Raw genomic sequence first — 13,493 nt, 5'->3', positions numbered from 1 at the left:
AGCTGAGTGAGAGAGGCTGTATGAAGTTAGAAGCTGGGTCCTGATAGGTGGAAGGGGTAAAGGACTGAAGAAGAAGAAATCCAGTAGGAGAGAAGGGTGGATCATGGGAGAAAGAGAAGGAGGAGGGGCACCAGAGGGAGGTGATGGACAGGTGAGGAGAAAAGAAGGGGCAAGAGGGGAACTAGAATGAGGAATAGAAAAAGAGAGGAGGAGGAATAAAGATTAACAGAAGCTGGAGAAATCAATGTTCATGCCATCAGGTTTGAGGCTACCCAGATGGAATATCAGGTGTTGCTTGTTGAAGCTGAGTGTGGCCTCATTGTGGCAGCAGAGGAGACTATGGACTGACATGTTGGAATGGGAATGGGGAGTAGAATTGAAGTGGATGGCCCCCAGGAAATCCTGCCTTTTGTGGTGGACAGAGGGAAGGTGTGTGACCCAATTGTCATTGACTGTCACTAATGTAGAGGAGACCTCACCAGGAGCACCAGATATAATAGACGACTCCAGCAGATTTGCTGTGAAATGTGCTCTTAACTGGAAGTACTGCTTGGACCTTCAGGTAATTGGTTTCTTTTGTGCTCTGTGTGCAATGGCCTCCTCGAGCTTCTAGGTGTGTGGCACACTTTCCTTCCCATTCCCAAACTGACCTGCTAGCCCTTGGCTTTGTTTTTTTGCTATGGAGAGCTAGAAACAAATTAGAACATAGAACATAGAATGCCGAACAGTATATCTCAGAAAAAGAGTCTTTGGTGCACAATGTTATTAGTTTAATAAGTTTCCACATCCTACGGGAAGGACATGGAAACCATAGAAAGGGTGCAGTGGAGATTTACAAGGATGTTGCCTGGATTGGGGAGCATGCCTCATGAGAATAGGTTAAGTGAACTCAGCCTTTCCTCCTTGGAACGATGGGGGATGAGAGGTGACCTGACAGAGATGTACAAGATAATGAGAGGCATTGATCGTGTGGATAGTCAGAGGCTATTCCCCAAGGCTGAAATGGCTAGCATGAGAGGGCATAGTTTTAAGGTGCTTGGAAGAATAGGTACAGAAGTGATGTCAGGGGTAAGTATTTTATGCAGAGAGTGGTGAGTGCGTGGAACAGTAATCAAATGGCTAACTAAACTAATCTCTTTTGCCTCCATATCTTTCTATTTTCCTCACATTCATTGGACTGTCTAAGTATCTCTTAACAGTCTCTAATGTATCTGCGTCTACCACCAACCCAGGAAGTGTGTTCCAAACACTTACCACTCTGTGTAAAATACTGACCTCTGATATCCCCCCAAACATTCCTGCAACCACCTGAAAATCATGCCTTCACATATTAATCATTTCTATCCTGGGGAGGAGTCTCTGGCAATGTCACATCATCTTGTACATCTCTACCAAGTTATCTTCCTTCACTCCAGACCAGAAAGCTCTAGTTTGCTCACCTGCAAATGCTCCTCCCCTACCCCCACCCTTTTATTCTGGCTTCCGTCCTCTTCCTTTTCAGTTATGAAGAAGGGTCTCCACTTGAAACATTGACTGTTCAGTTCTTCCAGAAGGGTCTTGGCCCAAAAAAATTTTGATTGCCCACTTATTTCCATAGATGCTGTCTGACCTGTTGAGTTCCTGCAGCATCTTGTGTGTCATGCTTCAAAAAGTCTACATCCATTATTAATGACCCCCACCATTCAGGGCATGCCCTCTTCTCATTGCTACCATCAGGACTCTGAAAAAAAGACACTCAATGTGTTAGGAACAGCTTCTTCCCTTCCACCATCAGATTTATCAATGGTCAGTGAACTCACGTACACTACCTCACTATTTTTATGCTTTTTTTTTTGCATGACTTACTGAATTTATTATATATGTATATTCTTAGTTTAATCTTGTAGTATTTTTGTTGCTATATATTGCACTGTACTTCTGCCGCATAACAACAAATACAAATTTCATGACATTTGCCAATGATATTAAACCTGATTCTGTTTCCACGATACGCGATGACCTGCAGATGCTGGAATTCTGAAATAGAAACAAAACTGGAAACACTCAGCTGGTCAGTCAGTATCTGGGCAGGTAATCTCTCAGCTATGGGTAGCTTCAGCCTTTCTTCAGACTCCACATAACTTAACAGCTTTCTCACCCCCTCTCTTGCTCTGAGAAAACCCCACAGATTCTTTGCCCCTTTATAGCTCAGTTCTTGGAATAAATTTGCAAAAGTTTAATAAGTTTCCACATCCTACAGGAAGGACGTGGAAACCACAGAAAGGGTGCAGAGGAGATTTACAAGTATGTTGCCTGGATTGGGGAGCATGCCTTATGAGAATAGGTTAAGTGAACTCGGCCTTTTCTCCTTGAAGCGACGGAGGATGAGAGGTGACCTGATAGAGGTGTACAAGATAATGAGAGGCATTGATCGTGTGGATAATCAGAGACTTTTCCCTAGGGCTGAAATGGTTAGCATGAGAGGGCATAGTTTTAAGGTGCTTGCAAGTAGGTACAGAGGAGATGTCAGGAGTAAGTTTTTTACACAGAGAGTGGTGAGTGCATGGAATGGGCTGCCAGCGGTGGTGGTGTGGTGGAAATGATAGGGTCTTTTAAGAGACTCGTGGATGGCTACATGGAGCTTAGAAAAATTGAGGGCTATAGGTAAAGCCTAGGTAGTTCTATGTAGGGACATGTTTGGCACAGCTTTGTGGGCCGAAGGGCCTGTATTGTACTGTATGTTTTCTATGTTTCTATGTTTCTAAGTTTGTCAAAGTGCTACACCTCCAATTCACCTCCTCCCTCACCTCCATTCAGGGCCCCAAGCAAATCTGCTCGGGTTGTCTATTGTATCCAGTGCTCCCAATGCGGCCTCTTCTGCACTGATGAAACCTGATGTAGATTGGAGGACTGCTTCATTGAGCTCCTCCATTCCATGTGCCAAAAGTAGAACTTCCCAGTGGCCACCCATTTTAATTCCTGGTCCCATGCCCATTCCGACATGTTGGTCGATGGCCTCTTCTCGTGAGGCAGCTCTCAGGGTGGAGGAGCAATGCCTTATGTTCCATCTAGGTAACCTCCAACATGATGTAATGGACATCAATTTCTTCTTCTAGTAAAAACTGTTTCCCTCCCCCTTCCCTCTTCTATTCCTCATTCTGGCCTCTTCCCTCTTCTTATCTGCCTACCACCTCCCTAGGCTCCCCTCCTTCTTCCCTTTCTCCCATGGTCCACTCTCCTTTCCCATTAGATCCCTTCCTCTCCAGCTCTGTACTTTTCCTTCACCTTAACCTCACCTATCACTTTCTAGCTAGTCCTCCTTCCCTTCCCCCCACCTTTTTATTTTATCGTCTTCCCCCTTCCTTTCCACTTCTGAAGAAGGGTTTTGGCCCAAAACATTGTTTATTTATTCATTTCCATGGATGCTGCCTGACTTAATGAGTTCTTCCAGCATTTTATGTGTGTTGATCAAGATTTCCAGCATCTTCAGAATCTCTTGTGCCTTTGAATAAATTAATTGAATCACAAATGAGACAGTGAGGCTGAACAGGGGTCGTTCAATATTAGAATTGAAATCTGGCTTATTATTGTTAGGGATTATGGAGGAGTTATGGAATTATTTGAATATATCCGATATTAGTTCAAATGACTCCCACTCCTCAGTTCTTAATGTAAATTAGAAGAAGTAATCAGTTTGAAGTCAAAAGGGCATCTTTACATTAAATAATACTGTCTATGGACCTAGGCCTACAGCAGTGGGCTGGCTGTAAGAAATATGGTCTGTGAAGTCAAATGACCATGCATTAGCTAAATATTATATTTTAATTGTCCAGCATCAATCCAGGCAGCTGTGAGTTTAAGTAATTTGCACCATTGTAAACAAATTCAAGAAGATTGCAGACCAGACTGATATTATCTCCTACAAGAGAAAATCTGCAAGTACTGGAAATCCAAGCAACACACACAAAAGATGCTGCAGGAACTCAGCAGGCCAGGCAGCATCTATGGAAAAGAGTAAACAGTCGACCTGATGAAGGGTCTTGGCCTACAACATGGACTGTTTCGATGCTGGCTGGCCTGCTGAGTTCCTCCAGCATTTTGTGTGTGATCCCTGATATTATCACTTAGCAGATCAAATAGTTGACCTATCAATAGTTGGGAGACTTGTGTGTACTCAGAGAGTCAACCCTCAACATTAATTTTGGGTATTAGCTCTCTTAGAAACCTTTAGACTATCTGCGTGAATTAGTTTGTCCCAGCAAAGGTATTTGAACTTTCCGAGGTGCCTTATCAGTTACAGTGTGCCTCTACTGTAAAAATACATGCACCTCAAAGGAACAAGTTGTCGGACACAAAATATTGAGGAGATAATGCAACTGTAACTATGGAATTGTATTGAATCACCTTTGATCTAAAGCAGAGGTTCCCAGCTTTTTTTATGGCATGGACCCCTACCATTAACTGAAGAGTCCGTGGAGACCTGATCGGTAACCTCTGATTTAAAGAGTATACGAACATGGTCAGAATCGGAATCACATTATTGCCAGTATGTGAAACATACCAGAATCGATTGTGGCTTGGTAAAAAACACAGGCTAATACCATAACAGACAATACTACAGCAACCAACGGTTTACAGTCCAATAGTGCAAACAACCATGAGCAATCAACAATTAGCAGACTGGTCACATCCGCAAATGTCAATAATCATACTTAAGTAAAAGTGAACACATGAGCAGACTCAATAATTATCAAAAGAATGAGGAGAACAGGAAAGGCCTTTTAACAGATGTTGAGTAGGGACATTTTAGGGTATTATACCTGAGTAAGTTTTGTTAATGTTTACAGGAAAGAAGCTTTGGAGGTGATGTGCAGTCCTGGTGATAATAGACTTGTAGCATCTCCCTGACAGCAATTTGATGAACAGGTGACTGTTAGAGTGTTTGGAGTTAGTAGTAATTCTTTGGATCTTTTCTTTGCTCTGGCAATGAACTTCAATGTACTTTGTATTTGGGGACTGAACCAAGATGGTCTCCAAGAGAATCTCTGTTTGTCATGATAGAGGCCCCAGAGGACGGTGCATGCTTTTGACTGGTCTCTATTGTACTCTCATTCGATGCTTCCAGAGGAAGTTGCTCACATTTGATTGGCCTCTCTCTCCCTCTCACTGGATGCTACCAGAGGATGGGGCGGAAATCTTTGGTCCTGAGCAAGGTTTAACCTCCAACGGGATCCCACCACTAAGCACATCTTTCCCTCCCCCCCTCTCTCTGCATTCCGCAGGGATCGCTCCCTACACAACTCCCTTGTCCATTCGTCCCCCCCCATCCCTCCCCACTGATCTCCCTCCTGGCACTTATCCGTGTAAGCGGTACAAGTGCTACACATGCCCTTACACTTCCTCCCTTACCACCATTCAGGGCCCCAAACAGTCCTTCCAGGTGAGGCATCACTTCACCTGTGAGTCGACTGGGGTGATATACTGCGTCCGGTGCTCCCGATGTGGCCTTTTATATATTGGTGAGACCCGACGCAGACTGGGAGCCCGCTTTGCTGAACATCTACGCTCTGTCCGCCAGAGAAAGCAGGATCTCCCAGTGGCCACACATTTTAATTCCACATCCCATTCCCATTCTGACATGTCTATCCACGGCCTCCTCTACTGTAAAGATGAAGCCACACTCAGGTTGGAGGAACAACACCTTATATTCCGTCTGGGTAGCCTCCAACCTGATGGCATGAACATTGACTTCTCTAACTTCCGCTAAGGCCCCACCTTCCCCTCGTACCCCATCTGTTACTCATTTTTATGCACACATTCTTTCTCTCATTCTCCTTTTTCTCCCTCTGTCCCTCTGAATATACCTCTTGCCCATCCTCTGGGTCACTCCCCCCCTTGTCTTTCTTCCCAGACCTCCTGTCCCATGATCCTCTCGTATCCCCTTTTGCCTATCACCTGTCCAGCTCTCGGCTCTATCCCTCCCCCTCCTGTCTTCTCCTATCATTTTGCATCTCCCCCTCCCCCTCCAGCTTTCAAATCCCTTACTCACTCTTCCTTCAGTTAGTCCTGACGAAGGGTCTCGGCCTGAAACGTCGACTGCGCCTCTTCCTATAGATGCTGCTTGGCCTGCTGCGTTCACCAGCAACTTTGATGTATGTTGCTTGAATTTCCAGCATCTGCAGAATTCCTGTTGTTAAGGTTTAATTGACATGGTTTGTGGATTGAACCTTGTAGTTCATGTTATTTTGTGTTTCTGCTTTCTGGTGGCTCCTTTTTGTCGCTGTTTTTTGCGATTTTGGTCAGAGCAGACTGGCTCTGTGGCCAGCAGTTAATAAACAACACAGTGCTAGATTGAACTGAACTATACATTTCTGGTGTGTTTCGATGACTTTGTAGTTTGATGTTTTATGTTCTATGTTTTAATGCTAATTTTTGTCATTTGCATGATTTGTTTTTCTTTTTGCACATTGGGGGTTTGCTGTTTTTTCTTTGAATGGGTTCCATTTTTTTTTGTTTTGTGGGTGTCTGTGGGAAGACAAATCTCAGGGTTGTATACTGCATACATACTTTGATAATAAATGTACTTTGAATCTTGAATCTTGAATAATCATTTGCTATCCACAATTTCTCCAATTTCTCTAGTGACTTTGTCTGAATCACTACAATTAACAGTTAATGATTTGGTCTGACTACTGTCCCCTATAAACTGCAACGGTGCTGTAACTGTTAACATTCAGCTGGAATTTTTAATATAATATTAGATTGTTGAAATTATGTTAATATAATGGTGAAATACCCTGTAATTAATTATGTGTTAATGAATATATTCCATTCACATTCTAAATAAAAAAAATTACAGCATTAGTGTATTTACATTGCCAGTGTTTCAAATTACAATAGTTTTACAAATTGTAACAATAAGCACAGAATGGACATCAGTAGCCCATCATTAATAAACTAACAGGCCGCTGAATGCGGACACCATCTAACCAAAACATTTTACTTTTGTCATTGGGCCTGTCAGTGTTGTGACTGCTTGGCATTGTTTACTTGTGTTATAAGTTTTGGCTTGTGTTTGCTTGTTGTGAATATTAAAAACAGAAAATGAAAGTGCTGCACAGTTTACAGGTCATTCAGAACAATGGCTGGTCTTAGCAGGTTTTTAAAACATTAGAGAGAACATTGGCTGAGACCCTTGGATCTTAGCCTGAAATGCTAACAGTTTATTCTCTTCCACAGATGCTGCCTGACCTGTTGAGTTCCTTTAGCATTTTGCATATGTTGCTCTGGATTTTGAACATTTGCAGAATCTCTTGTGGTAATATTTGACTCAAGGCAATCTGAGCACTTCCTATCCACAAACCTGTCCAAATGTCTTTTAAACATTGTAATTGTACCTTCCTCTGGCAGCTCACTCCATAAACATGCCACCCTCTGTGTGAAAAAATTGCCCCTCAATTCCCTTTTAAATCTTTCTCTTTTCCCCATAAACCAGTGCCCTGTAGTGGTTACTTGAAAGAAAATGAAAAGCGCTTGGAGATTAAGCACAGGAGTTGACACTGTATGACACACTCCAGAATAGTGACATTCCAAAGTTCAAAAGAGTACATAGAAACATAGAAGACCTACAGCACAATACAGGCCCTTCGGCCCACAAAGTTATATTGAACTTGTCCTTTCCCCAGAACTACCTAGGCTTACCCATAGCCCTCTATTTTTCTAAGCTCCATGTACCTATCCAGGATTCTCTTAAAAGACCCTATCATTTCTGCCTCCACCACTGCCAACGGTATCCCATTCCACGCACTCACCACTCTCTGCGTAAAAAACTCACCCATGACATCTCATCTGTACCTACTTCCAAGCACCTTAAAAACTATGCACTCTTGTGCTAGCCATTTCAGCCCTGGGAAAAAGCCTCTGACTATCCACATGATCAATGCCTCTCATTTAATCCTTTATTAAGGAACCAGCAAAGGCAAACACTCTTTTAACAATAAACAACTAACAAAACTACAGCTAGCACTATAATGAAATAAACAATGATACAATAGTAATCTGGTGGTGGTGTTAACATTAGCGGTCAAAAAAATGTATCATTCAGGTTGCCTCTCTTGCCCTACCTTGAGTAATATGACCTTAAATAAAGCATGAATACATAACTATACTCATTTGCTTCTACCACACCCCAACCCATGTAACAAATTACTCATGAAGAACATGTAACACAAAACACAATAATGACAGAGAGAAAATAGATTCATGGCTCCTACTCTCCCCTCCTCTGGGAAAAATCTGTGGGCATGCTACAGTGCCTATAAAATGTATTCACACCCCTTGGAAGTTTTAATGTTTTGTTGTTTTACAAGATTGAATCACAGTGGATTTAATTTGGCTTTTTTTTTACACTGATCAACAAAAAAAGACTTTACTGTGTCAAAGTGAAAACAAATGTTTACAAAGTGAACTAAATTAATTTCAAATATAAAGCACAAAATAATTGATTGCTTAAGTATTCATCCCCCTCCAATCAGTATTGGATAGGTGCACCTTCAGCAGTAATTACAGTCTTGAGTCTGTGCGGCTAGGTCTCTATCAGCTTTGCACAACTGGACATTGCAATTTTCCCCAATTCTTCTTTACAAAGCTGCTCAAGCTCTGTCAGATTGCATGGGGATCCTGAGTGAACAGCTCTTTTCAAGCCAGCCATAAATTCTCAATTGGATTGAGGTCTGGACTCCGACTTGGCCAGTCCAGGACCTTAACTTTGTTGTTTTTAAGCCATCCCTGTGTAGTTTTGGCTTTATGCCTGGGGTCATTGTCTTACTGGAAAACAAATCTCCGAAGTTACACTTCACTTGCAGGTTTTCCCCCAGGGTTTCCCTGTATTTTGCTGCATTCATTTTATGCTCTACCCTCACAAGTCTTCCAGGGCCTGCTGCAGTCAAGCATCCCCACAGCATAATGCAGCCACCACTATGTTTCACTGTAGGGATGGTGTGTTTTTGATGGTGTGCATTGTTTGGCTTACAGCGGTTAGTCTGACGGCCAGAAAGTTCAATTTTGGTTTCATCAGACCATAGGACCTTCTTCCAGCTGAGTTCAGAGTCTCCCACATGCCTTCTGGCAAACTCTAGCTGAGATTGCATATAAGTCTTTTTTTCCAGCAGTGGGTTTCTCTTTGCCACTTTCCCATAAAGCTGCAACAAGTGAAGCACCCGGGCAACAGTCATTGTATGCGCAGTCTCCCCTACCTCAGCCACTGAAGTTTGTAACTCCTCCAGAGTTGGCATAGGTCTCTTGGTGGCCTCCCCCACTAATCCCATTCTTGCACGGTCACTCAGTTTTTGAGGACAGCCTGCTCTAGGTAAAATATAGCAAAATATAGCTGTGCCATAGTCTTTCCATTTCTTGATGATTAACTTAACTGTCCTCCAAGGCATATTCAGTGACTTGGAAATTTTCTTTATCCATCTCTTGACTTTTGTCTTCATAGTGTAGTTTTTGCCAGGATACTGACTCACCAGCAGTTTGACCTTCCAGATACAGGTGTATTTTTACTACAATCAATTGAAACACCTTTACTGTATGCAGGTGATCTCCATGTAACTAATTATGTGACTTCTAAAACCAGTTGGCTGCACCAGTGATGATTTGGTGTATCATATTAAAGGGGGTGAATACTTACGCAGTCAATTATTTTGTGTTTTATATTTGTAATTAATTTAGATCACTTTGTCAAGATCTGTTTTCACTTTGACATGAAACAGTCTTTTTCTGTTGATCAGTGACAAGAAAGCCAAATTAAATCCACTGTGATTCAATGTTGTAGAACAACAGAACATGGCAACTTCCAAGGTGGATGAATACTTCTTACAGTCACTATATTTACCTGTATACCTCATGATCTATTCTACCTCAGTAAGTTCATCCGTCAGCCTGCTTCACTCTAGAAAAGAGTTACAGGGAAGTATCACAGTGATATCGTTAGTGGTGCCTCTGTCTCACAGTGCTAGAAACCTGGCTTCGATCCTGACCGCGGGTGCTGTTGGTGTGGAGTTTGCACATGCTCACTGTGGGTTTGTGGTTCCTTTGGCTGCTGTAGTTTCTGTAAAACTATAAGATATGGTAACAAAATTAGGTCATTCAGTCCATAAAGTCTGCTCCCCAACCAATCATGGCTCAGCCCATTCTTCCACCTTCTCTTCATAACCCTTAACCACTTTACCAATCCAGGACCTATTAATATCTGCCTTAAATCCACCCTTTATCTTGTTCTCCACAGACCTCTGTGGCAATGAATTTCACAGATCCACTGCCCTCTGGCTGAAGAAATCCCTCCTCAATACGGTTGTAAAGGGATGCCCCTTTATTTTGAGATCATATCTCAAAGATGTGCAGGTTAGTAGGTAAACCTGTCACTGTCAGTTGTGCCCAGTGTGTAGCTGAATGGCAGAAACAGAGGGATGATGATAAGAACATGGGAAGAATTTAAAAAATGATGGGATTAGTGCAGGACTAGTGTAAATTGGCAATTCTGATTCATTTATTTATCACATGTACATGAAAGCATACAGTGAAATGCATAGTTTGCATTAACAACAAACACAATGTAAAGATGTGCTCAGGGCAGCCACAAGTGTTCTACACATTCTGTGCTAACATAGCCTGGTCACAATGTTTAACAGAACAGCAACAAAGCAACAACAGTAAAACAAGCCCATTTCACCCCCTCGTCTACAGTCCACCCACTCACACACTCTGATATCTTCCAAGCCCAGAACAGGTTACCTCACCAACCTCCACTGGACTTGTGGACCCACATACATCAGGCCTAAGACTTCCCCAGGGGACTCACAGATTCGCAGACCCTCAGCTTTGGCCATTGAGCCTCAGCTTCTGAACTTCCAGTCAACCTTCAAGCTATGATCTTCCGTATTGACTCCAGGACTCACAGATAATGGGACACTAAAATCCAGGCCTCGAAATGCAGATTCAGTGATGATGGGATACTGAACCCCAGGCCTTGAACTCCAGACTCGTCAATGACAGGACCCTAAAGTCCAGGCCTCATAGTCATACTTTATTGATCCCGGGGGAAATTGGTTTTCGTTACAGTTGCACCATAGATAATAAATAGTAATAGAACCATAAATAGTTAAATAGTAATATGTAAATTATGCCAGGAAGTAAGTCCAGGACCAGCCTATTGGCTCAGGGTGTCTGACCCTCCAAGGGAGGAGTTCTAAAGTTTGATGGCCACAGGCAGGAATGACTTCCTATGACGCTCTGTGCTGCATCTTGGTGGAATGAGTCTCTGGCTGAATGTACTCCTGTGCCCACCCAATACATTATGTAGCAGATGGGAGATATTGACCAAGATGGCATGCAACTTAGACAGCATCCTCTTTTCAGACACCACCGTGAGAGAGTCCAGTTCCATCCCCACGACATCACGGACCTTACGAATGAGTTTGTTGATTCTGTTGGTGTCTGCTACCCTCAGCCTGCTGCCCCAGCACACAACAGCAAACATGATCGCACTGGCCGCCACAGACTCGTAGAACATCCTCAGCATCGTCCGGCAGATGTTAAAGGACCTCAGTCTCCTCAGGAAATAGAGACGGCTCTGACCTTTCTTGTAGACAGCCTCAGTGTTCTTTGACCAGTCCAGTTTATTGTCAATTCGTATCCCCAGGTATTTGTAATCCTCCACCATGTCCACACTGACCTCCTGGATGGAAACAGGAGTCACCAGTACCTTAGCTCTCCTCAGGTCTACCACCACCTCGAGCTCTGAACTCACCTACTCATGTACCTTTGTGTCAGTGTCCAGTGTAGACTCAGAAGTTCGAAAGGCCTGTGTCCATATGTTTCTGCATAACTCTATGTCTCTTTGAGAAATACACAAACAGGAGAAATCTTCCTTTATTGCTACATGTTCGGGGATTCTCTGCTTCATGTTCTGTGTTTTGTTTGTTTACTTTTTTATTGTTTCCACAAAAAGAATCAGAATCAGGTTTATTATCACTGGCATATGTCATGAAATTTGTTAACTTTGCAGCAGCAGTACAATACAATACATGATAACAGAAAATGAAAACTGAATTACAGTAAATATATATATATATATTCATAAAATAGTTAATTTAAATATGTAGTGCAAAAATAGAAATAAAGGAGTCGTAAAGTAGTGTTCATATGTTCAATGTCCATTCGGAAATTGGATGGCAGAGGGGAAAAAGCTGTTCCTGAATTGCTGACTGTGTGCCTTTAGGCATCTATACCTCCTTCCTGATGTAGCAATGAAAAGAGAACATGTCCTCTTTGGTGGGGGCCCTTAATGATGGACGTCACCTCCCTGAGGCAACATTCCTTGTAAACGTCCTAGATACCATGGAATCTAGTGCCCATGATGGAGCTGACTAATTTTACAACTCCCTGCAGCTTACTTCGATCCTGTGCAGTACCCTCTCCATACCAGACTGTGACACAGCCAGTTAGAAAGCTCTCCACAGTACGTCTGTAGAAATTTGCTAGTATTTTTTGTGACACAACAAATTTCCTCAAACTCTAATGAAATATAGCTGCTTTCATGCCCTCCTTATAGCTGCAGCGATATGTTGCGACCAGGTTAGGTCCTCAGAGATATTGAAATTGCTCGCTCTCTCCATTTCTGATCCCTCTGTTAGGACTGGTGAGTGTGTTCCTTCATCTTACCCTTTCTGAAGCCCATAATGAGTTCTTTGGTCTTACTGACATTGAGTGCAAGGTTGTTGCTGCACCATTTCTCAGCCAGCTGGAATATCTCATTCCTGTACACTCTCTTGTCACCACCTGAGATTCTGCCAACGATGGTTGTATCGTCAGCAAGTTTATAGATGGCATTTAAGCTGTGGCTCTGTGGCTGGCCACACAGTCACAGGTGCAGAGAGAGTTGAGTACCCAGTCTTGAGGTGTGCCAGTGTTGATTGTCAGCAAGGTGAAGATGCTATTTCCAATCTGCACAGATTGTGGTCTTCCGGTTCGGAAGTTGGGGATCCAGTTGCAAAGGGAGTTGGTACAGAGGCCCAGGTTCTGGAGCATTTCAATCAGGACTGTAGGAATGATGGTGTTAAACACTGAGCTGTAGTCAATAAACTGGATCCTGACAAAGGTATCTGTGTTGCTCTGGTGATCCAAGGCCATGTGAAGAGCCAGCGAGTTCACATCCATTGTGGTAATGGGTGAATTGCAGTGGGTCCAGGTCCTTGCTGAAGCAGGAGTTGATTTGAGCCGTAGCCAACTTCTTAAAACACTTCATCAGTATAGAGGGCGTGCTGCTGGATGATCGGCATTAAGGCAGCTCACTCTCTTCTTCTTGGGCGCTGGTATGATTGCTGGCCTTTGGAAGCACATGGGAACTTCTGACTGTAGTAACGAGTGATTGAAAATGGCTTTGAACATCCTAGCCAGTTGGTTGGCACAGGTTTTCAGAGCCTTACCAGGTACTCCATCAGCCTGTGAGGGATCAC

The sequence above is a fragment of the Mobula hypostoma genome, chromosome 14, assembly GCF_963921235.1.
Source record: "Mobula hypostoma chromosome 14, sMobHyp1.1, whole genome shotgun sequence".
NCBI lineage: Eukaryota > Metazoa > Chordata > Chondrichthyes > Myliobatiformes > Myliobatidae > Mobula > Mobula hypostoma.
The sequence above is the reverse complement of the archived record's forward strand: the minus strand, read 5'-3'. Positions refer to the sequence as shown.